Source organism: Cricetulus griseus, chromosome 6 (assembly GCF_003668045.3).
Source record: "Cricetulus griseus strain 17A/GY chromosome 6, alternate assembly CriGri-PICRH-1.0, whole genome shotgun sequence".
Taxonomy (NCBI): domain Eukaryota; kingdom Metazoa; phylum Chordata; class Mammalia; order Rodentia; family Cricetidae; genus Cricetulus; species Cricetulus griseus.
The window spans coordinates 132060836-132083875 of NC_048599.1; the positions used below are offsets into that span (position 1 = coordinate 132060836).

Sequence of the window (23040 nt, forward strand, 5' to 3'; positions counted from 1 at the left end):
AAACTTTCCTAGTTTATTTAGTAAACAACATATTTTCTTCTTTTTATCTATGATTTTCCCTATTTTCATTTATTATTATTATGATTTGAGGCCTATGCAAGTTTCAGTGAGAAATAATTCCCAAAGCATACACATATCTTAACAGTGCTCTAAATTGCAACAATATTTCCTATTCAAATGCAGTTGGAGTATGTAATCATTCTTTGGAAGAGGCAATTATTAGTTAGAAGTTGACTAAGGACCCTAAACTCTCTTATGTTCTCTTGCATTTTTCCAGGTGTGTACAACACACTAACACTAATATACACAAGGGCTGAGGACTTTGATGTCAGTTTGCTAGTAAAAAATATGTTTACAGGCTATGTGACTCTTTTTATGGGGTCAGAAAAGTGAGTTCATTATTATGGACTCTATAAAGATTGGTTTTCAACTCTATTTCAATCTACATAGTCATGAATGGAAAATCATGACAGGTTTTCTAAATCCTTAAATTATCAGACACTTTTATGTCATAGATGTAATAACTACTAATACTTAGGCTCATATTCAAGCACAATATTCTATTCAGTATGTTATTTTCTATTGGCAATTGGTCCTTTTATTAGTTAGAGGCAACTGGCTACTACAAAAACAAGAAGTAATCCATGACACAGAAATTTAAACTTTATTTCTGTTTGTTAAGACTCATGCATTTGAGAAATATATGGGAGAAATATGGTGTTTTGGTCGGTTCTTCTTATATAATGGGAGAATTTATTTTAAATAAGAACAAAAAAATACTATCATTGAAGTGATGTGTTTAAAACTCACATAAATGCTTGGCTTTAGACAGTGCTGTTAAGTTAGAATTGTTTTAAAACTCCCTCTGTGAAGGACTGATTTAGTAATACAGAGCATACTAGGTGGTGTTTATCAAATCACAATTGATAAACAGATAAGAAATAGCTCGAATACAGATAGATGAAGGGCCTGGAAAATTAAAGATAGCATCTTGTCCATTTAAGAGGAAAAGTTGAAGGGCAAAATTCATACAAACCTTATTGAAATAGATTTGAAGCCTGAAAAATGAGTCCTGAGTTCTTGCACTGGAGTGTAGTTAACAGCTAAAGGGCAGGAAAAAAATTGGACAAGATGAGACCTTTTGTGCTCTTTGGGAACCAATGCAAAATCCACAGCTCTAATTTCAAAGGAAATAAAAGATTAAATTTTGGAGCCATTTTGAGTGACAATGGCCCTGTAACACAGACTTAGGTTACTCCAAATTCCATGCTACAACATAGAAGCAGTTTCATGAACTTTTATAGTTTCACAGAACAGAGACATTTATATATCAAGGAAAGTTTAAAATAGATTGATGGGTACATGAGAGAGACAGGTACAGAGAGATGGGAGATATTTCCTATAGGCTTAAGACATTATCTGAGCTTTGGAGTTAATAACGACCTACTACCATAATAGATTTTAATAGGTCTAATAGATAATTTAGATAGTAGGTAATAATAGTTTATCTATTAATAAAAAGATGTTAGTTCCTACACAACAGAGAGATGGGCAAGAAATGGCTATTTCAGATACCTAGAACCAGCCTAAGATAAGGTAATTAGCCTCTGGCCCTACATCTTTTCAACCTCTCTACACTACAGTACTTCTAATCAGTCAATCACTCTCTGCAGGCACAGCTTTCTTTTTGGGAGTTCCCATTTACACCAGAGTCACCCTGAATTAAGTAAAGAAAAAGAGGTTGATAAAAATGACTTCCAACAAAAAAAATGAAAAAAAAGACTTCCAAAATTGATTCAATTTATATCAATTATGTTGTATTATGATAACTCAATTGTTTGCTCCAAACTCTCTTACTTCATATTAGTAGTTAAATGATAAAAACTGTTTTAAGAGAAATTAAAACATGAATGGAAAAAATGCTATCATGTCTTCTAAGGGGCTGTGGATGTTTTTATGTTTCAGAGAGTTGTTTCCTTTGACTTGCAATATTCATGCTAGTTTCAAGCCCTTCATATGTAATTTTAAAATACAGTTACTTTTATATTATTTTGTTTACCAATGGGATAAATACATGCAGGGAATAGTCACTATGGCCCATTTAAGACACTGAGGTCTGGGGATGTCAGGGATTCTCCACCTTTAGGGCAGTTACTTCCTAGAATGTGAAATGCAGCTCTAGAGCAAGTAGCATGGGCCCATGTTTATCTGTACATAGAGAAACATAAATGGGATATCTAGTTTAACTTCCCTAGAGGAATAGTAAAAAAGGCAGAAGATAAATCCCTGAAAGGAGCAAAAGTCTATAAGGACTAATTATGTTTAAAATAACACAGAACTAGTTTGACTATCCATAGCAGACCAAAACAATGACTAACACTGGACATCCAGGGGACTATGAATGAGCAAGTGATGACTGACATTGGACACCTGAGGAACACAAAATAAGCAATGATGCATTATCTTTTATAATCATTCCATTCAAAATGTTGCTCTATGCCAAGTTTTATTAGTATGCCCTTGAGATCAAGAGAAGGACCTATGGCAGGCATATATCTTGGCCTTTGGCAGAATTTACATGTGTGTGCTACTCTGTAGGTATTCGTGTGTCAGCCTTCACAAGTGTGTGACAGCCTGTAGATGTCAATGTGTCAGCTTTCACATCTATGTCCCAACATGCATGTGTTGATGTGTCAGCCTTCCCCTGTGTGTGCTAGGATGTATGTACTGAAGTGCCTGTGATGTGAGTGTGTATCTCATTCAGCTATAGTCATTCATGTCTTTCTCAACCTCTGGCCTTCCGCAATCCTCCATCCCTTACTAGAGTAGACCTCACAATCACATTAGTATGTACTTTAATTGTAGCATTAATAATAGGTCCATGGTGAGCTTTGCAAAGTTGTAATTATCATATTTCTTTCTATCATAATTGATCATCAACCCTTCAATATTAATGAAAAGTCAAAGATTGTGAGCTCAGATAACAATTTTTGGGAAAGTCCAAGGGAAAGGAAGCTATCTCTATAGAATTGTGCAAACCCATCTACACCTTCCATAGCACTCACTAGAAACTAAGTATATTAGAGTTGCAAAGTTATCTATTTCTAATGTCTGTCACTTTCCTTCTATTTATTAAGTTAATTTTATTTGAATTAAAAACAAACTTATTTTACATGCCAATACCAGTTCCCTTTCTCTCCTGGCCCATTCTCCTCCCCATCCCCCCACCCAGTCCTCAGAGAGGGTGAGGCCTCCCATGAGGGATCATCAAACTCAGTCACATCATTTGGGACAGGACCTAGGATATGTATCTGGGCTGAGAGAGTATCCTTCCATAGGGAATGGGCTCCCAAAGCCATTCATGCACTAGGTACAAATACTGAATGTGGGTGTCATTTGGGGAGCTTGGACAGTCTTTGGGGCCTCTGGCAGTGGAGCCAGTATTTATCACTAATGCACATCTGTAACTTTCAATTAAACAGAGCACACCTTGTAATATATTTTATTCCAGGTTTGGGCATTATCATAGAATTCTAAACATCATATAAAATCTACAACATTCCACCTTTCCTCAGTCTTCTCTTCTGCTCATGGTCCATTTTTTTTAAAACTGGTATTCACCTCTTGATCTCTCAAATATCTCAACAATAAGCCTCTGGGGAAAGAGTGATTTACATCCCTGCCTCCTCAGCTCATATCTAAAAGTACCTTTTAATCTTTTTCTAGCATTTTATAATTATTTATCTTGAAGCCAGAATTATTTCTTTTTATTGTATCATTGAAGTATTCTGATTTCCCCCATGAAGATTTCATGAGCTTCATAGCTCACACCATTATACTACTTCATACAATGCTCTTACTGTTATTATCATTGACTGTCACTCAAGATGTCTCCTCTTATTACTCAGTTATTAAAGTTTGATCTTTCCATTACTACTTCTGTATTGTTACATATTAACTTCTATAAGCTTTCAGATAATGTTTCTAATACCTCAGTCATTGGTTTTCTCTATGCAACCTCAACTAAATACACTACTTGTCTTCTTCATAATTAAGGTAAATTGGCCATTGTCTCACTTAATTTTACATTATACTATGTCTACACTACTATCCCAACAATGCATAGTATAAAAATGTCCTACCCGTGTATGCCTTTTTCCATCTATTCTGTTTCCTCCACAGCTGTACAATTGCCTTGACAAATACATGTCAGGAACAACTTAAGGGAGGAATTAACTGTTTATACTTGTGACTTCAGAGGATATCACTCCACTATAACAGAAATAACAAAACAGAACTTATGTTGCGTGAGGTGACTTGTCAATTGGTAGAAAAACAGGAAGCAGGGATGTGTGGTAGGAACAATGATTAGTAACATCCTCAAAGCCACTTCCTAATGAACAATTCCTGTCCCCTAAGTACATGTCCAAAGGCTCTACAACTTCTCAAAATAACACTATCAGCTGGAGGTCAAATGTCAAATATATGAACCTGTGGGGAACATTTCACACTCACACTATGGTGGGAGCTGTAGACAAATAGAGGAAAGCCATACTGATTAGTATTACTGTCATTTCTTTTTCTGTCACAAAGTTATTTAACAATGCAAGAATTTATATTGACTCCTAGTTGAATGATCGTGCCCAGCATGTTAGGGAAGAAAGATATGACATCAAGAGTGTGAGGCCACTGGTCACAATATGCTCACATTTCCTTCTATTCCATTGTTATTCAGTGAAATATGTGAGCTCATAACATGGTGCCAACCATTTTCAACCACTTTCCATTCTCTAATGAACACTCTTGAAAGTCCCTCATAAGCACACAAATAGGTATGTCTCCTAAAAGTGATTTCAAATCATCCAAGTTACCAATGAAGTATAATCACCACACTTACTTAATTGGACTTTAAATTAAAAATACTCTCTCATATCTGAGAAACTGAATCAGAAGAAAATATTCTGACACCACTAACTGTGTGTTTCTACTGCTGACATCTATATCTACATACACCCCACATGTCTATCAATGTGAGTTCTGACTTGTTACTATAAATGAACTGTTATTGTTATATGGCCAAAGAGTAGATAGCATGCTTTGTGCTCTCATTAAATATCACTTTGATTTTGTATCATCCATCTTTTACTTTCACTGGGTAATTTTTTAGCTACAATGTCTTTTTCCCCTAGCAGACTTGCATGAAGAACAGAACCAAACACATGGACACAGACCCAGAGTCTGCTGGGGGACATCCATGAACACATACATGGACACATACATGCATCCAGGAACACATACGAAAAAATACACACAGACACACAGACATCCATGAGTACACATGGACACATATAGAAGGAGGGATGCAGGGATAAGGAGAGAGGTAGATGGAGAGAGAGAGAGAGAGAGAGAGAGAGAGAGAGAGAGAGAGAGAGAGAGAGAGAGAGAGAGAGATGACAACAATATGCTCATGGGATCAAAGTAAATAGTTCTATGAATTACCATTTTAAAGACAGAGTTCCAATGAAGTTACCAGTACAGAACATTACCAGTTCAGTGAAAATCTAAAGAGTTTAGAACAGAAAAATTATCAAAATATTTTTGTGTAATTCAATAAAATCAACTGTGCTCATTCATAGTCTCAGTTCAAAGGCACAAGAGTCATTAGTGATGACAGTGTGAGTCCCAGTCTGACAACTTAGAAAACTATTTTCCAGCAGAACATAAGTGCATCTCCACATCTCTGTTGTTTTGTTCTCATGCCCTCAACCCATTTGGTAATTCCCACATACACTGAAGAGGATATTCTGTTATTCATAGTTTACCAGTTTAGTTTAAAATCTTTCCTTTTATAAATATGTCCTTTGTAGATTTTGACCACATGTTCTCTTTGTTTCATGTCTGTCACTTTCTTTTTAGAAAATGTAGACCTATTTGGCCTGAAAATAACTTATGTAGTCCAGTATGCCCCCAAGCTTGTAGTAATTTTCCTGCCTCTGCCTTCTAATTCTGTGATTTGAGGCATGTCCCAACATACTTGCTGTTTATCTTAAATAAGTGTATTTTGTAATCTGAAATGCACTCACAATTTCTTTCTTTGTATTTTCTTCTTTGGTTCTGGAATGCCTAAGTCTATCTTAAATCCTGACATTTTTGGTAAATGGCCTGCATCAGTGCTGTTTGTGCCTTTTGTTTCTAACAATGGATTCCACTCCTCTTATTCTAGAATGCAAATACATGAAACGCCTGCCCAAAATACATCTGCATTATCAGAACATTGGCCTTTCAGCATTCCTGGATTCCAATGCTCTGTGACTTCCCACATTCTGCTGACATACGTAATCTTAAGCAATTTCCCAGTGTAAATGGAAATTTTAGATGTATGATTAAGAAGATAAATCAAAATACTTCAAAGCTCACACTGTATATGGCAATTTTCTACATTTATTTATCTTCATTCATTTCTATCAAAGCTAATGCTATGGGACCTGGTCTAAAGTCATCCCTCATATGCTAAGAAAACCTTTACGCTCTTGAAACAACTCTCTTACTTTGCTAGGCAAGTTCCTTGCAAGAAAAAGATATTCATGGTGGATACTTTTCAGTTTTATCATTTGTCCAAACCAGAGGATTTTGATTTCTAGACTGTCTTCTGGATTTCTTCGAGGTTTACAGATGCCTAAAAATTTTAAATCACAAAACTTTCCATCCATCACCCCAGCAACTCTCTAACATTTGTGCTTCTCTGGGCCTCTTCTACTTTCCTTTTTTTACTTTATCAAGATTCTGAGTCACCTAGGCACTTAGCTGCCACCCACTTGCCCGTGGCTCCCATGCCCACTTTCACTGCCTTCTGTCTGGTGCTGTTGTCACTGCTCCACATCTTTCCCACAACCTCACAGGATGACCCATGGGCATCTCAAGTTTTTGTTCAAATGTGGGCTCATCATATTTTAAACTCACAAGGTATGCTCTTGATCCTGTTCAGTTGTGTCACCACCCACATAGTGACCATATCAAGGTGCCTAAAGCCATACATCATTGTTTCTTTTCCCTTATCTGTACTAAACCAGTTAAATTCTGTTTTCCTTTTCAACTAACTTCAGATTATACTTGTTTCACTATCTCATCTATTTCTGATTAAATTTTGACCATAAAAATTCAATAATGTTAAGATAATAACTTCATCATTATGTGTTATCCCATTCTAATCAATTTGTGAATCTGTCGTGAACTTTATTAATTATCTCCATGTTTAAGCCTACTGGGCAAACCACAAACTCCTCATAGAAAGATAGGCTGTTCCTATTCTTTTCATCTTCATCTTCCTGTCTTTGTTTTCATTCCAACTTCTTTTCAGTTAAAACACAATTGTTGGATTATCCTTAATTGCTCAATGGGTATTTGGGTTTTCTGTTTCTGTTTCCAGTACTTAAAACGCTTTACAATAAGATAATTGTATCCATCATCAAAATAGACCATAATTCCAGGAAAGACCCTAATGATGCTTGACTGAAATAAATTATGATTTTTCACACTGATTATTTATAACTTGCTTTTATTCATTTAATGAAGAAATAGTTTTCAAATTTCTGTAATATTGTGACTATGTGTTAGACTTATGAGAATCATATATACCATGTTATAACATGTAAAATCAAGAGGTCCTCATTTAAGGGAAAAACAGTCACAAAATATTTTAGAGCTGCAGAAAGATGGCACAGATGTTAAAGCCATATAGAGTTCTACTGAAGGACCTGAGTTTGATTCGTAGCACCCACACTTGGTTAAGTAAAATTTCCTGTAATATTAGTTACAGAGAAACCAACACTGCCTTCTACCCTTAATGAAAACTGAACTGCTGTTTAGAAAGCCAGACCCAAGCACATGCATAAGCACATAATTTAAAAAATGAGAAAAACTGAGATATTAGAAAAGTATACAGTGATATTAAGGAGTTTATAATTGTGTTTGGGATTGTATGACCTGAATGGCAGATCACAGGGTCCATACAGACAAATGCCTCTCTTAGTCAACAAATACAGAAAATTTAAGGCAGGAAAGTCTTACTCATCTGATGGAAAATCCTTATAAGTTAAAAATATGTTGAGTGAGGTATAAACTACTGCAGCACATCATGCTCAACTAGGCATAGGAAAGAATTCTGAGGTCAAACTGTACAGAGCTTGCTAGATCCCTTATAGATATCCCATTTTCCAGACCCCACTGTTGATCTTCTGAATCTGGGCAGGTAGCTGGATGTTACAATCTGGAAACACAGTTTTAATCCTTGATATTTTTCCATTCACTGCATGAGACAGTAATGCTACCTTGATTAAGTAGTCAGCTAATTAGTGATAATGTGGATGAAAGAGCTTCTCTCGTACTGGGAAAACTGTTCTCATAATGACAGATAGCACACTTAACTTCATGTAGAAAAGTGGTTTCAAAGCAGTACTTACTGCTCCACCCCATTGCCTTTATAGAATATCCGGAGGACCACGTCCTTCATAATAATATTAACTTATTTTCTTGGTTTTCAATATAGTTTGCAGCCATGGCTTCTGTACTACATATGTGAGTACACTATCAGTCTTGGATTTGGTGTGCTCTTAGATTACTTGGAAGCCTATCACTGTCATCTCTTTTGTCTATCTACAATTTCAGTGATTTCCTACCAGCACACAGATTACAAAATGTTCACTGCACTATGAATAAAAGGCAGTATCTGTTGTTCCTTAGCAAAGCCAAGCTCTCTTGGCCAGAATGCTTCTACTGAGCTCTAATATGATACTAACAGTGTGACAGGCAGCAGCCACAACTGTACCATGGGCTTCCCATTAGTTAAAGAGGAATAATGAAGCTTGGAGATATGCTTTTAGAGAGATATGGAAATTGGTAAGGACAGGTAAATTTGTCTTTGTTCCTTCCTTTTTCTTAATGGTCCCTTTAAGGTAATTATTCAAATAGGTGGACATCAGGTACATTTTGTACTGGATTAAATGGGTCAGTCTTTTAAAAGGGTTGTGACCAGGCAGACATTTGTAGGGACACAGACATTTTTCTCTCCTAAAACAAGAGACAGTTTAAATTTATATTCATAAAAAATGCTTGGCAATTTTATTTCTGCAATGTACAGTGCACTGATCATTTGTTACTAGCCATTTTCTGTTTCATTTTAAATGCAAATCTGTACAGACAATTTTAAAGAAAGACAGATTTCAAATTTCTGTTTGACTTTATTGAGTACTTTATATAAAATGGTGACACATAAAGATTTATCTAACCTATTTTCTCTTGGACAAGGGTCCCTTTAAGGACAGGAAGGAACTCCTGTCAAGTGGAATTGATTAGCCAGCATGTATTCCCAAGAGTAGCAATATTCCTCATAGTTGAAATACTGACAGTTTCAAAATATCTGAGTTCAAGCTAGATTGAGAAATTTGACAGCAACTGATGTTTGCTTAAGGAGATATCTAAAAGCTGAATTTAGCTTGCAAGAACAAGGAGCTCAGTTTTCCTGTAATGGACCAGAAAAGGTACTGGAAAAGACACAGCAGTAGTCCAACATTATATTGGCAAGGAGCACTACTGTCATTATGAAGGATTCTAAGTACTGGGCCTTCAGACTTAATAAATATGCTGTATATGATGAGAAAAATCTATCTGATAGGAAAACTTTCTCTTAAAAAGTCATCTTAATCAGGGCACACAATCACATAATAAATTAAATTAGCTTCCCAGAAATGAATATTTACATGAGGATATATTTTCTTAAATGTTTAAATTAACATTGTAAGTATATTAATTTTATTAGTGTTACTTGGAAATCATTAACATTTAATCTTTTTTGTTTTTGCATGTATTTATACACATATACACATATATCATTTCTTCTAAATAGAATTCTTGCTCATAAGCAGTGGTGTGGATGCCCAGATATGAATCAATTTTAAATCTTACTAAGCATTTTGTATGCATGATTTCATTTTGAGCTATAATACTACACACTATTAGAAACTCCTGCTTACAAGGAAGAACCAACCAGGAAACCAGTGCTCTTGTTCATGTTTAACTCTTGAATGCAAGAACTTATTATGTGTTAGGGAAGAACTGATAAGAATTATGGCAGTACATGGAACTATCAAATTAGTTCTGGCAAGATCACACTCCCTATCACTCTCTGCCCTTTTATTTCTGCACCATTACTCTTAATATCTTCATCCTCTTTTCATTTTTTTAATTTATATTTTACATTCCAATCCCAGTTCCTCCTTCCTCCTCTCCTCCAGCTCCCCCATCCCCCCCTTTTTAATCCTTCTTATATCTTTTACATTTCTTTTCAAGTAGAATGAATGTGTTTAGATAAAGGTACCAGGGGTCACCTATTTCTACCTATATAGCATATTCAGAATCTATACGCATTTGGCATGGCCATATCAAGGCAGATAGAGTGGACACCTACAAATAAAAGTTAAGGATACAGCTAATCATCCTGCAATGTACAGCACAACATAGACATCACAGAACTATTTGGTATCGAGTCTTCATGATAGCACTTGGGGCATGTTCACTCAAACCATGAAAGCTATGACATTATCTTCAAAACAACAAGAGGGTACATTTGTCCATATTGTAACAAGAAATGTACACAAAGTTATGTTTTGACCCAAATGATTCTATATGCTTGGTAATTTAGAATAAATACAGGAATAATATTTAAACTAACTTTCAATTCTCTTCTTGTCTAGATATTTTGACAAAATGATATCATGTCTTTCCCTGATTCCTGTAGTAAATGCAGTGGGAATACATATGCAAATGTAATAAGTCTTAGAAAAGTTGAGGAAAGACAAATATCATCCAGTAAAATGTTAGATTAAGGAAAGTTCTTGGTTTCCCTCAGATAGCTCTTCCACAGAAAACTTTACTCCAAAATTTGGTACCTTAATGAAGGTATGTACTCCCAAAATATACACATATGCCTGCAATTTCCCAAATGCCAAGACCATAGTCATAATATTGTAATTGAAATTCTATGTTGGCAAATACCATAAGTGTTCTATGCAATAGTGAGCTTCACACAGTTATGAAGCAAAAATGTCAGATTTTCATAGAAGATCTGTTTTAATATATTTTTGTTTACATTTCCATCTGGAAAAAAAAAGAGAAAGTAAATTTCCTAAGTAATATATGGCTGGTTTTAATGAAAAGATAATGGCTGTTAAAATTAAGGCATGGGGATTTCTCATAGCTTTTAATTACCATGTAAACGTTATAGGCAATATGACGTTTTAATCCACAGATCTTCATTAACAAAGGTTCCGCAGTAAGCATGTCACTCTGAGAAAATTTAGCTGCCACCTTTAGTAAATTTGTAATTGCAAAATTCAAAGCAGGCAAAATGTCTTGAAGTTTCTTTAAAACATGAATATTACATTTTCCTAAAAATATATGAAAATTAAAATTGCTGGAATTTTCAGAAAACTAACAAATTTTATTTTGTTCATTATTTTTTATAGTTCATCATTTTATCTTTTATGCTACAAAGATTAACTCATTTGGAGAAAAGTGAGAGCTATAAAAATCCCTAACTTTTATTTTGTGGTTACTGTATTTATTGAATATGGAATTTTGCTTTCGTATATTTGAAGTCATAGTATAAGTAGCTGTAAGTCAGATATCCATTTACTTGTGTAAGATATAAATTAACATGTGGAAGAGAAAATCATGTCCATTATTTCTCAGAAATTATAACAATGATAGAGTATTTCTACAATGTCCTTGTTCAAAGAGACCCCCATTGTTGGGCTAACGTGTGCCTGTAAAGGTAGGGTAACTGCTTACTATGTAATATTTTAAGGGCATTTTGACCTTACCATTTTTACTTACACTATCATGAATTTTATGAGTTAAATGTCATAGAAACTAAAAGAATTAACTAGGCATGGATGCCCTGACAAATAGCTTTCTTTTTTAAACATAGTGTTTACTAGAAAAGCTCTCCTTATTTTATTTTGCATTGTTGAAATTTGCTAAACTAATGACATCTGTTGCACACTGAGAGTTATGCCAAGAAGAACAACACTATTATTGTTAGCTGGTTTTCCTAACATGATCCATGTTAATTACCTCATGTGTTTTCTCCCATTAAAAAACTTGTCTAGAGTGTAAATGATGTGCATATATTAAGAAGATGGCATTTGACTATGTTTTCAAGTGCAAATTATTTTATGTTAGGTTACTTGATTTTTAGACGTTCTATTGTCTTGCATTTAAATACATAAAGTGGAGGACAAGACTAAGGTCAACATGGCCAAAGGTATTTGAATTTTGAATGTACTTTTAATTAAGTTAACAGAGAGTATCTGAAGATCAATGGAATACCCAAAACAAGTGCTCTGAAAAGCAAGGGGTTATTATAACCCTGGATCATATAGCATTCCTCACAGAGCAGTTCATTTGTCTCTGTTATGGGTAGCTTTTATCTATGCCTTATAGGAAAATATCTCTATATAACAATCCAGTTACCAATTGTGATAAGAGAACTAAATAAAGGAACAGGGGTGAGACACAGAGGAACCCCTCCTTCTGAGAAACATAGAGCAACCTGTTAAATCCTAAAGCCAACATTGAACAATTCCAGTGATTTATAGAACCAGAGATTTTTTTTTAAATAACTGCCTCTCTGTTGTTATAGATTTGTGGACACAATGTTCCAGTAACCCAGAAAGAGGTTTAATTTAGGTGCATAAAGTATATAAATATAGAGGTCAGAATGTAGACAGTGAATGGTTGCTCAGGTAAGAGTGAATATTAGAGGAAAATAAGGCTGAAGTAGCAGATATGAGTAGTAAATCAATCCCTTTGAATGAACCTTAGGTCATGCCCAAACCTAGCATTACACATGGTTTCTTGCCAGGTGTCTGGGCAGTGTTACTCAAGTGTAGATGTTGCAGTCTGCCTCTGTGTATTTATATGATTGTTGTAGTGGCTTTTTCTGTAGTTTGAAGATAAGCAGAGATAAGGACATTTTCTACCTCAACAGGCTGAGGCAAGGACAACAATAATAGCCATTTGCCAGTGCCATTCTGTCAGAGGCTAAAGGAGAAGTGAGGTCCTGTGCAGAATGGCAGCCAGTAATCACAGTAAGAAGTAACTATTTTTTTTTCTGGAACTGGATGGCTAGGCTGCACACAAATCCTACGTTTATCACAGTGGGATGTTACTGAAACAGTTTAGTCCTGCTTGGTCCCTCAGTACAATGACATTTAAAAATGAAAGATATGATAGGATCTGTAATGTGCTTTGTATGTTTCAAAACAGTGATTGGTAAACTTTGGCATTGTGTGACTAAAGTAACATGTGACTACCCATTTTAGTACAGTGAATATAGGATGATCTCTTCTGGCTTCTTATCATGCAAGTACCTTACTTTCATCTTTCACTGGCTGTCCTCCAGGGTGCTAAGTCTAGATCTCTGAACTCCTAGTATTTGTTAAGACATGGATGCATTTCCTGTATTCACTACTACCTATCAATACAACATCTGTGTATTAAGCGATTTTTTCCTTTGAATCATATCTTTCTCGATTTTTTACAGAAATCTTTTATCTTTCTTTTTCTTTTTTTTCTTTCTTTTATCTCTTTTTTTCACTGTAATAAAATTCCCTGACAAAGCAATTCAAAGGAGTACAGTTTAACTGTGTCTTACTCATTCAAAGTGTTAGGACCTGTCATGGCAGCAAACACTTGGCAGCCGGAGGGAAAGTTATGTGGCAGGAGCAAGAAGCTGAATGGCCATGCTGCAACCATACTTAGGTGGAAGATGGTGAAAATAAAAGTGGGGCTGGGAAACAAAACATCATGGCCTATCCCAGTATTCCACTTCTTACAATGAGGCGCCATTTCCTAAAGGTTCCAGAGTCTTCCCAAACAGTTTCACCAGCTGGGAAGTAAGGTTAAAACACATGACCCTCTGAAGGACATCTTATGTTCAATCTCATTTTTCCACATCTAACTCCAATAGGCATGTGACCAGACAGCTGTTCTTCATGCAAAATTCATTCAAGTGTAGTCAGTCCAACTTTAAACATTCCTGTAACTTTTAGAAGTATAAAATCTCTTTTGAGATCCAAGGCAGCTGATGATATGACAGCACAGGCTTTCAGTATTTGGGAGGCAGAGGCAGGTGGGTTTTAAGCCTATCTTGGACTACCTGGTGAGCTCCAGGTCACTTAGAATAACAGACTGAGACTGTGTCTCTAGAAGAGAAAGGGAGAGACTCAAGATAATCTCCTAACTATGGACCTCTGCAAAACCAAGAAACACATTACATAGTTCAATATAAAATGGGACAGACTTTCCATTCTGAAAGGGAAGGAAGGGTGAGAGCATAGCTTAGAAAAATTGAACCAAGTAAGACCAACACCCAGCAGAGCAAACTCCAAATCCTGCATTTCCATACCTGCCATTATAGAGTTTTACTAAAATTACCTTAGTTCCAAAGCACTTAGGTAGCCATGTCCCTCTAACACTCTTGCCTACAGCATACATATCCTCTTCCATAGGCTGGCTCCACTGAATGTCTCCAGATTTTCCCATCAAATGTCTCATAATTCTGAAACCTCAAACACTCCATGGTCTCTGTTGAAAATGGAGACAAATGGGAAAACATGGAAAAATGAAATTAAAACACTTAGTACATACACATTGTATTGATGGATAATATTGAATGCAAGAAATACATCCACATAGTAACAAAAAGTGTGAATTGAAAAATCTCTTACTGACTTGGAGGACAGTCATTTCTCCATTGAAAATGGAGAAAAATCTTCAGAGCTTGTGAACTGTCCCACCAGGGACTCTGTGAGCAAATTAATCACTAACATGCGTTGCCTGTCCTCAGTTCTCTTAAACCATTGTGATCTCTATTTCAGCACATTTATACCTCTGAAACAAGTACCATCTGAACAACACTATCAATTTCTGACATCATAGCATACAGCCAGGACTCTGCAACCAAAAATGCAACAGCCTCTCTGTAATCACATCGTGTTTACACTCAGTCAGGAAGAACAGAATGAACAGCAAGTGGGGATGGGTTACAAAACCTCAAGGAACATGCCAGTAAACCACTATCGATAGTGAGAACCTCCTCATGGTTCTACAGCCTGGGGAAACATGAGTATGAAAACACATGAGACTCTGGAAGCATTTCACATTCAAACTACAATAAGACTTAAGGAAACGTAGTTTATTAACTGCTAATCCTTCACAGCAAGTAAGTATGCCTGTATTGTTACCTGAGTTTACCGTGATCTGTATTTGTTTCCATTGATCTGTTATATACCTTAGTATTGATTCAAGTGAGTGTGAGCCTTGTTGTAGGGGAAGCTGTAGCCACACCTTCTTAGGGGCTGGCTACAGGTGTGCCTGACCATGCTTGTGAGGGCGTGGTCAGAGTGATGTAGTGTGACTGCATTTGTGCTTTCGGTTTCTCTTTGCTTCTTGCTGTACAGACCTCTACCACGCCGGCTGTAAGTAAGGCTTTTCCCTATTAAATACCCTTATATTTCTACCTGACTCCGTATTGGTAATTTCCCACTATACCTTGTAGTTAATTTAATAGAGAAAAACATGTAATTCCTCACATCGCTATGGTTTTAAGTTTCATTAATATTGTTGCAATCAGAATTTTTAAATTGCTTTTTTAATTATTAATTTGCTTCATATAGTTGATGATTCTAACTCTAAAGTGGAATTGTAAAAGATATCTACACGAATTATTAGTGAAAGATTAAATTAACTTTAGGAAAAAGTAGATTTAACATTTTTGTTGTTATTTCTGCTAAGCACAGCTTTTTTTCTGAGAACTAACTTAAAAGAGTGAACTATGGTAAGTTAAAAAATACACAATTCATTTCATAATATAGTCATATAGCCATAATAATTTATTTCATAGTATAACAAGGAAAACTGATGTAAGATGTAATTCATTTTTGTAAAATCTAAAACAACTCAAAAAAAGCCTTACATTAAATTGCTTTGTTGTATACTGGTTTCTATCATACATAGTCCCGCAGCTATTTAGTCCAAAAAACACACAGAGGCTTCTATACTATTAAATTGTTTGTCCGATGCTTCAGGCTTCTTATTCCCTAGCTCTCTATTAATTATTTATCTAATTCTGTTAATCTGTGTATCTCTATGTGGTCTTAGCTTACCATTGATGACTCTCTGAAGGGCATCTCAGCAGCTACATGGATTTTCCTTAACTCTGCCTACTACCTTTCTCTATCCCTGTTTGGATTTTCCCCCTGTCTAAATCCTGCCTCTTTACTGGATGAAACAACTTTATTCACTAACCAATAAGAGAAACATATATTCAAAACATACAGAAGGACATCTTCCCATCACTTTGCTATGTATAATTCAGGTTTAATTTTATTAACATTATATTACATACATCTCCACAAATGTATATTCCTTTTGTAATATGAGTTTATACTCATAAAATTCAATTTGAAATACTGAATGCTATTAGCACAAATTCAGGAAGGATTTGTGGAAGTCTGTCTTTCATATGAAAACACAGTCCTTCTAAGGATGAACAATATTGAGCAGGGCCTTTGTTTGTTTGTACATCTAAATACTTAGCTCCCAATTGTTCACAAGAGTAAAACCAGTTTCTTTTTTTTTTCACATTGGTTTTTCTTAGCTCTAGGTAAGCACTCACCTTATATCTATGCATATTAGTGAATTTTCATGGTGATCTTGTTCTACTGGTTCTATTCAAAGAATAGATTTGTCTTTCCCGTGGGATTCCTGTGATCATGGATGAATGCTAAGTCCTTATTATATACAAAATATTCACATTTTTTATCTACATGTTATCCATCATCTTTTCCCTATTGAGTTTCTGTTGTCACAAATATAGCAAAAGAATTGGACATCATAACATTCTTTGTAACAAATATCAGATGTTTGTTTGAATAAAAGTGAATAACTGCACATGTCCAGCTCTGGACTTGGAGGGAAATGAAATACTTTTCTGATTGGAAATTTTCTATATTAATTATTTATTAATTTATTAAATGACATGTATTCTGAATGACTGTTATGCTTCAACATGTATCTCATATGTGCATGCCACTCACCAAACAAAACGTAGTGAGAAAAAAATACCACAAGGTTTCCATGGATTTATAGATAAAGGTACTCCAGGACTGATTTATACATCCATTATTCTGAAATACTTAAAACATCGACAGTGTTCATAATATGCTGAAATGGAAGGCACCTAGCTCATTATTGAAGATCTACATTTAAATTTTAATTTAGAAATATCTTTTCTACATGCTGGGTGAAATAGTTTAATTTAGATGTTTCATTTCTAAAATGGGATACAATCAGTGCACCCCTGCCACCCAGAGTCCCTATGGTGAAAGGAATTTTATGCATGATGTATTAAGTTAGAAAATGCTCTATAATATGCAAATAATTACTTACATTTGAAATGTAAACTCATTAAGAACACTTAATAGAAAACTTAAGCTTAGTCATCCTTTCAGGAACTCTTGGGTCTAGAAGTTTGCATATAAAAGTTTGTCTAGGATTTCTATTGCACTTACTATGGCACATAGTCTTCTTCCTGCTTTTATGCTTGAAATACTTTGCAACTATCAAATGAACAATCACTGAGCCAGGATACAGGAAGAGAGTGCTACATTGGTATTTCAGGGCAACTGTTAACACTGGTACAGTCAGGGACATATTGATTCTCGAGGCTATTTGCTGTAGAATGAAACTTTGAAAAGTATCTGAGTTAGTGATAACAATTTACAACTACTTTGATATATTTAGAAATCGATTCAAAGCACTATTCAAAGAGTCAGAATATGAGTGTGATCATGTAGGTGAAGTTCTATAACAAAGGATGGTTCCACAATTTAAGTAAACTCTTACCTCTGCTTTCACTGCTGTATATAGAAGATTCTAACTACAGGAACATACAAACTTCCTCTTCCAGTTGCTTCCTGTTATTCAAGCTGCTGATATCCTTTGTAAATACTCTCAAAGAACTTTCTACTACTTAAGTACTTTCATTTGCCTATAATCCCAACTTTCTCTCCTTATGTGATTACAGAACTTCACAACAGTTTTCATATGTTGCTCTGAGTAGACTGAATGGAGGTATTCATGTACTAATGTTGATAATGTGTCCCTGTATTCATTATACATCACTGTGTGATCATTAATTTGTCTTATGCTTAGCAGGTAAGAGAGTGCCATATAGTGGGATTTAGTATTTTTCTTTAGGGATACCAGTGTATTCAGACTCAGTGAAAAGAAAAGGGGGAAACTGATGCCACTAGTGGGATTTAGTAACCACTACCCATAATGACTTAAAATCATTAGTTTCAGACAGGTGCCAAAATGGGACATGGTGGTGAAACACAGGAGATATCCTTCTCCAGAGAGCAAACTTCACTGTGTGAAGACACAGATGCCATGTTACTCTCAGGATCCTGCACAGTTCTAGTGGCTAATGTAAACAATTGAATAGGAAAGACCAGGGAGAAAAGACTTATTGTCCCTACTCCATTTGTGAACTTGAACTGTTCCTCCCAGAAGCTAAACCTTTATGTGAAAGTCTAATTGAAAATTTGTCCTACACAGTAAAACACAACTACTAGTAAATTTCAAAGTAAGTTAAGAATTCAATTGAAATAATAAATTCTAAGTGCATAATTTAGCCTGTAAGTTATTTTTCAGTTTATTCATTTGGTACTTTCAAAGAATTTAAGTTTTATAATATTTTTTGAGAATTCCATTTATGAATAATGTAGCTCTGTTATTTCAACTCCCTCATATCTCTCTCTAATTAACTATGTGTCTGCCGATTACTCAAAATATCAACAATATTATTATTGTTGATGTTTTTGTTATAATATTCTGCTGAGTCTATAGACTGAAGCTCATATGTATATATGTTGAAGGCTGGCCTCATAGAACAAGGATAACCTACCAGGAGGCTCACCCGAGGGGAAGTTTAATTCTCCCTCTCTCAGCAAACATAAATTTCTCCTCATCTCAGAATTAGGCCTTGTGAGATTTCCCCAGTCAGCCTTAATACATCAACTGGTGTTGTCATTTTGTTGGTCTTGTTTAGGAGACCATATTGTTATGATTTCATGAGTGTAGCTTTCTTGTCACACATAAAAAAAAAAAAAGTTCTGGCAGTTGATGTTGTAGTCTTCACTTCTTACAGTCTTCTCTCTCGAGATACTTCTTGAATTTTAGGTTAAGGATTGTGTTGTGGATGTAAAAATCAATGAAGACTGGCAATCTACGTGGGGCTGGTGATACCCTAGACCTTGGAGGAGTAAATACTGCAGTCATTTTCCTATAGGAAAATTATGGTATACCAGCATAATTTCTAATCATTTTAAAAAATACTTATACTTGCAGGTAAGAGTTGCTCTCACCCATCACCAAAGAAACTGTTTGTAACATATGGAGATTGTTCCTTAGACCCTCACCAAGTCTAAATGAAGAAAATAAAACTTTAAGAATCCCAGTTATAAGGAGTTTTTTTTTTTCAAGTTGCTTCAATTGCATCAGCCAAATGGAATGATGCTCATTCAGGAATATCTCTGTTAACGACAGTTGTGCTCTGGACCAACTTCTCTTCCATAAATCCCTGGCACAGCTATCATAATTTTTTACTTTTCAGACTTCTAGCTTTTGTATTATGTGTACAACTTCTTTATGTGTGTGGCATACTAGAGCTTAAGCATTTTCTTGCATGAAAACATCAATTGCATTTAAATAGTAATAGTTGTGTCAGTCCCGCTGAGGTTTATTTTAACGTGGCCTTTGCACATATTCATATGTATACAGTCACATCATCACTTTGTACATCTTACAATACTTTCACTTGCCAAATAAACTTTAAAAATTGTGACAAACTGTTCAATAAATACAAAAAAACAAAACAAATGAAAAAGAAAGAAGAAAGAAAAAAAACAACATTGAGAATGTACTGCATTTGCTCCAGGACTTGGTACTTTACCAGCAACTTTCCAACACTTTACCTGCATACAATATAAAACATACTACGAATGCACAGTCCAGAAGATTAAATGCTATCTTTTTTATTCTTGGGTCATCATTTCACTCACAGAATGAAGCTGTTAGAGTTTTCAATCCCTGCAAACCTCATTGTACATGCTGTGCTCTCGATACAAATGACCAAGAGAACAGGTCTTTCCTCTATCTGCTCTTCAGCTACCACATACATTCTACTGCAAACATAGACAGTAACAATGTTGACGGTCTGCCAGTCAACCTATCCCAAATGCCTACCTAAAGAGTAACAGTAGTAAAATAAAATAAATGTTGATCCTATCACTACTGTTTCCGTTTCTACTCAGGGAAGAGATTCTAGACTCCACAGCTGAAAACACAAAAGAAATAGACCTCTATTCCTAGGGCTGTGTGCTCAATGATAACATTCATGATAGAGATTGATGAAGAGGAACACAGTGGCTCCAAGATAGAAGCAGAACAAGCCAAAGATTGACCTGTAAGGGTTGTGTTTAAAATAATGTATTGCAGTTACTCCCTACAACACGAGTTGAACTCAAAACCATTCTCAAAGTCACACATGTGTCTTCCAGCATGGGGTAGACTTCTCACTGTTCTGAGGGACTTATTTACAGCATCTGACTGAGCAAAAAGCTGTTCCTGGAGTACCTTCTAGTAAACCCAGATTACTGTCCATTGTAGGCATTGGCATGCTCAAAACTGTACTTTTATTCCCTGACAGCACAGCTAAGCAACTATAAACTAAATCAAAAGGTAGAACTCTAAATCATAATGAAAGGACTAACATGTAACCGCTGTTCAATAAATACATGGCTTGAATAGACCCCAGAGTAACTTTAGAGTGGCCTGACTGACAGAAACACAGGGTAAACACCACAGTAGGAACATTAGATACCTCACTTTGGGAGAATAACTTCGTGCAATTGTTGTAGACAAGCCATCAAACTAATGTGAGGGCAATGATCCCTGTCACAACTATTAGTTGTCAGAGTTACCACAATCTCTGAAATGTACATAATTTTGTAAATTTTATATAATTTTGTGAAACAAGCAAAGAAACAGAGAAGCATGACACACATATACTGGGGGGAGAAACATGCTCTAAAAACTGCCTTTGAAGATGCCCTAACGGCACATTTGGAAGCATAGGCTTGAAGGCCATTATAAACATGCTTAAAATTCTAAAGGTAACAATGCCTCCAAGATCCCCTGCACTCCTATAAACACAGTCAATCCAAACACATCCATATACATACTTAAAATAAATCTATACAAGCCTAGGCATAGCTGCTCAGTCTTAAAATCCCAGTAGTTGGGGATGGAGACACAATGATCTCTTTTAGTTGATTATGCAAAAATAAAATGAACAAAATATCAGCAATATAAATATATTAATCGGGATTATTCAACATGCTAACGGGATTGTTACTAGGAAGCCATGTTGAATTGTTATTTGAAAATTAGTCAGCCAAATGAAAGAAAAGCATATGATCCCCTCTCCAGATTGAGAAAGTAATGTCTGGCAGGACTCAGATGTTTTTGTTTTTGTTCTCTCACTTAGAATGTTCAGTAACTAGATGCAGATGGAACTTTGTCAAGCTGATACTACAGCATGCTCCTTCCCTTTCTACCTCAGTGTAGTGGAAGTTTAAATCCATTATCTAAGCAAAGGCAGAAAAAACTCTGTCATAAGGACAACATTACCTACAATTTATGTGAACTGTAATGTAATTGCATGTGAAAACCTTAAAAAGCTTGTCAAAATTCTGTTAGAACTTGTAGAAGACTTAAGGATGCATACAGGATCCCAAATCTACATATCAAAGCAATCCCACTCCCTTCTATTAGGAAGGGATGTCTGGCAAATAAAACTAGGAATTTTTCAAATTAAAAGTAAAATAAGTTTTCATTAAATAAGAAATTTGAAAATCCATTGTGCTGTATGCTAACCTAAAATTAACTAAAAATAAGTATTTTGACGAATCAACTGATGAAAACCGTGGCAGATTTGAGTTGAGACTACAAAGCACTGCTGAAAGAAATCAAAGAAGGGACAAGAAAAAAGGAAATCATTCTGTGGTTCATGAGTTGGGATTTTATTTTGGTAAATAGAGAAATTGGCAGAGTATAAAATTCCTATGAATTGGCAAGGTGAGATTCTTCTGTGATCCTTCATGTGCTTGGGTGATAGAAAAATTTTGACTTTAGTTTTGAGGAAAGAAGAAATGTCTTTCCTGGCAGTTGTGTTAGCCAAGGGCCACTCTGTATATCTGGAGGCCTTTTATGGTCCCTTACATGAATCTCAACACATTTCAGAATCAGGAATGACATATAGAATGTATTTATTTTATTGCATTTCTTTCTCTGTATTCCTATTTTACTTTTTAGGTTTTTTAGGAACTATATTAGTCCCCCAGAAATGCTCTCTCTTTTTTAAAGTCTGATTTGCAGCCTACTTCCTTCTGTACAACCCCGTCCTAGATACACTTTTCATGGTATTTGGCCACTGAACCAAAAGCAAAGAGTTGTTTGACAGAGAATGTGTTTTAATATCCTTCCTGCTCTGTCATATTTTAACAGATTTAAGTGTACAAGGATCTGTATTGCAACATCCTTTAAAATGATTGGGTTACAAAAAACTATTTGAAACAATTGAGTCCTGAAAGTATTAATTTCCTATGTGGGAGAATGAAATTTCTGTATATTTCAAGGTTCCTTTCATCCACAGTAAAAGTAAATGAATAACTTAGTATGTAAGGTCCCATTGAACACAGGTTAAAATTCCTTGCTTCTTTTCTGGCTTACTTTGGTAAGAAACTGCCTGGCAATTTAAAATAGCCCATTGATTACATGAGATCTGACACATAAACCCAACCTGGGTTTGTTTCCTTAAATGACAAAGAAGGCGCAGGCCAATGCTGTGCATGCTGT

At 35.4% G+C, this 23040-nt stretch overlaps 1 long non-coding RNA gene across 2 annotated transcripts in view; it reads right to left on the reverse strand.

The window, feature by feature from the left end:
• Nucleotides 1-15393, reverse strand: part of LOC103162921 — a 30732-nt gene extending 15339 nt beyond the window's left edge. The window contains exons 1-3 of one of the 2 annotated variants that reach the window (XR_004770485.1): nucleotides 15303-15393; nucleotides 14494-14643; nucleotides 1037-1103 (exon numbers count right to left, since the gene is read on the reverse strand). This is a non-coding gene — a long non-coding RNA (uncharacterized LOC103162921). The remainder of the gene's footprint in view (nucleotides 1-1036; nucleotides 1104-14493; nucleotides 14644-15302) is intronic. The other variant, XR_003486689.2, reaches the window with a different exon arrangement.
• Nucleotides 15394-23040: the final 7647 nt, after the last annotated feature.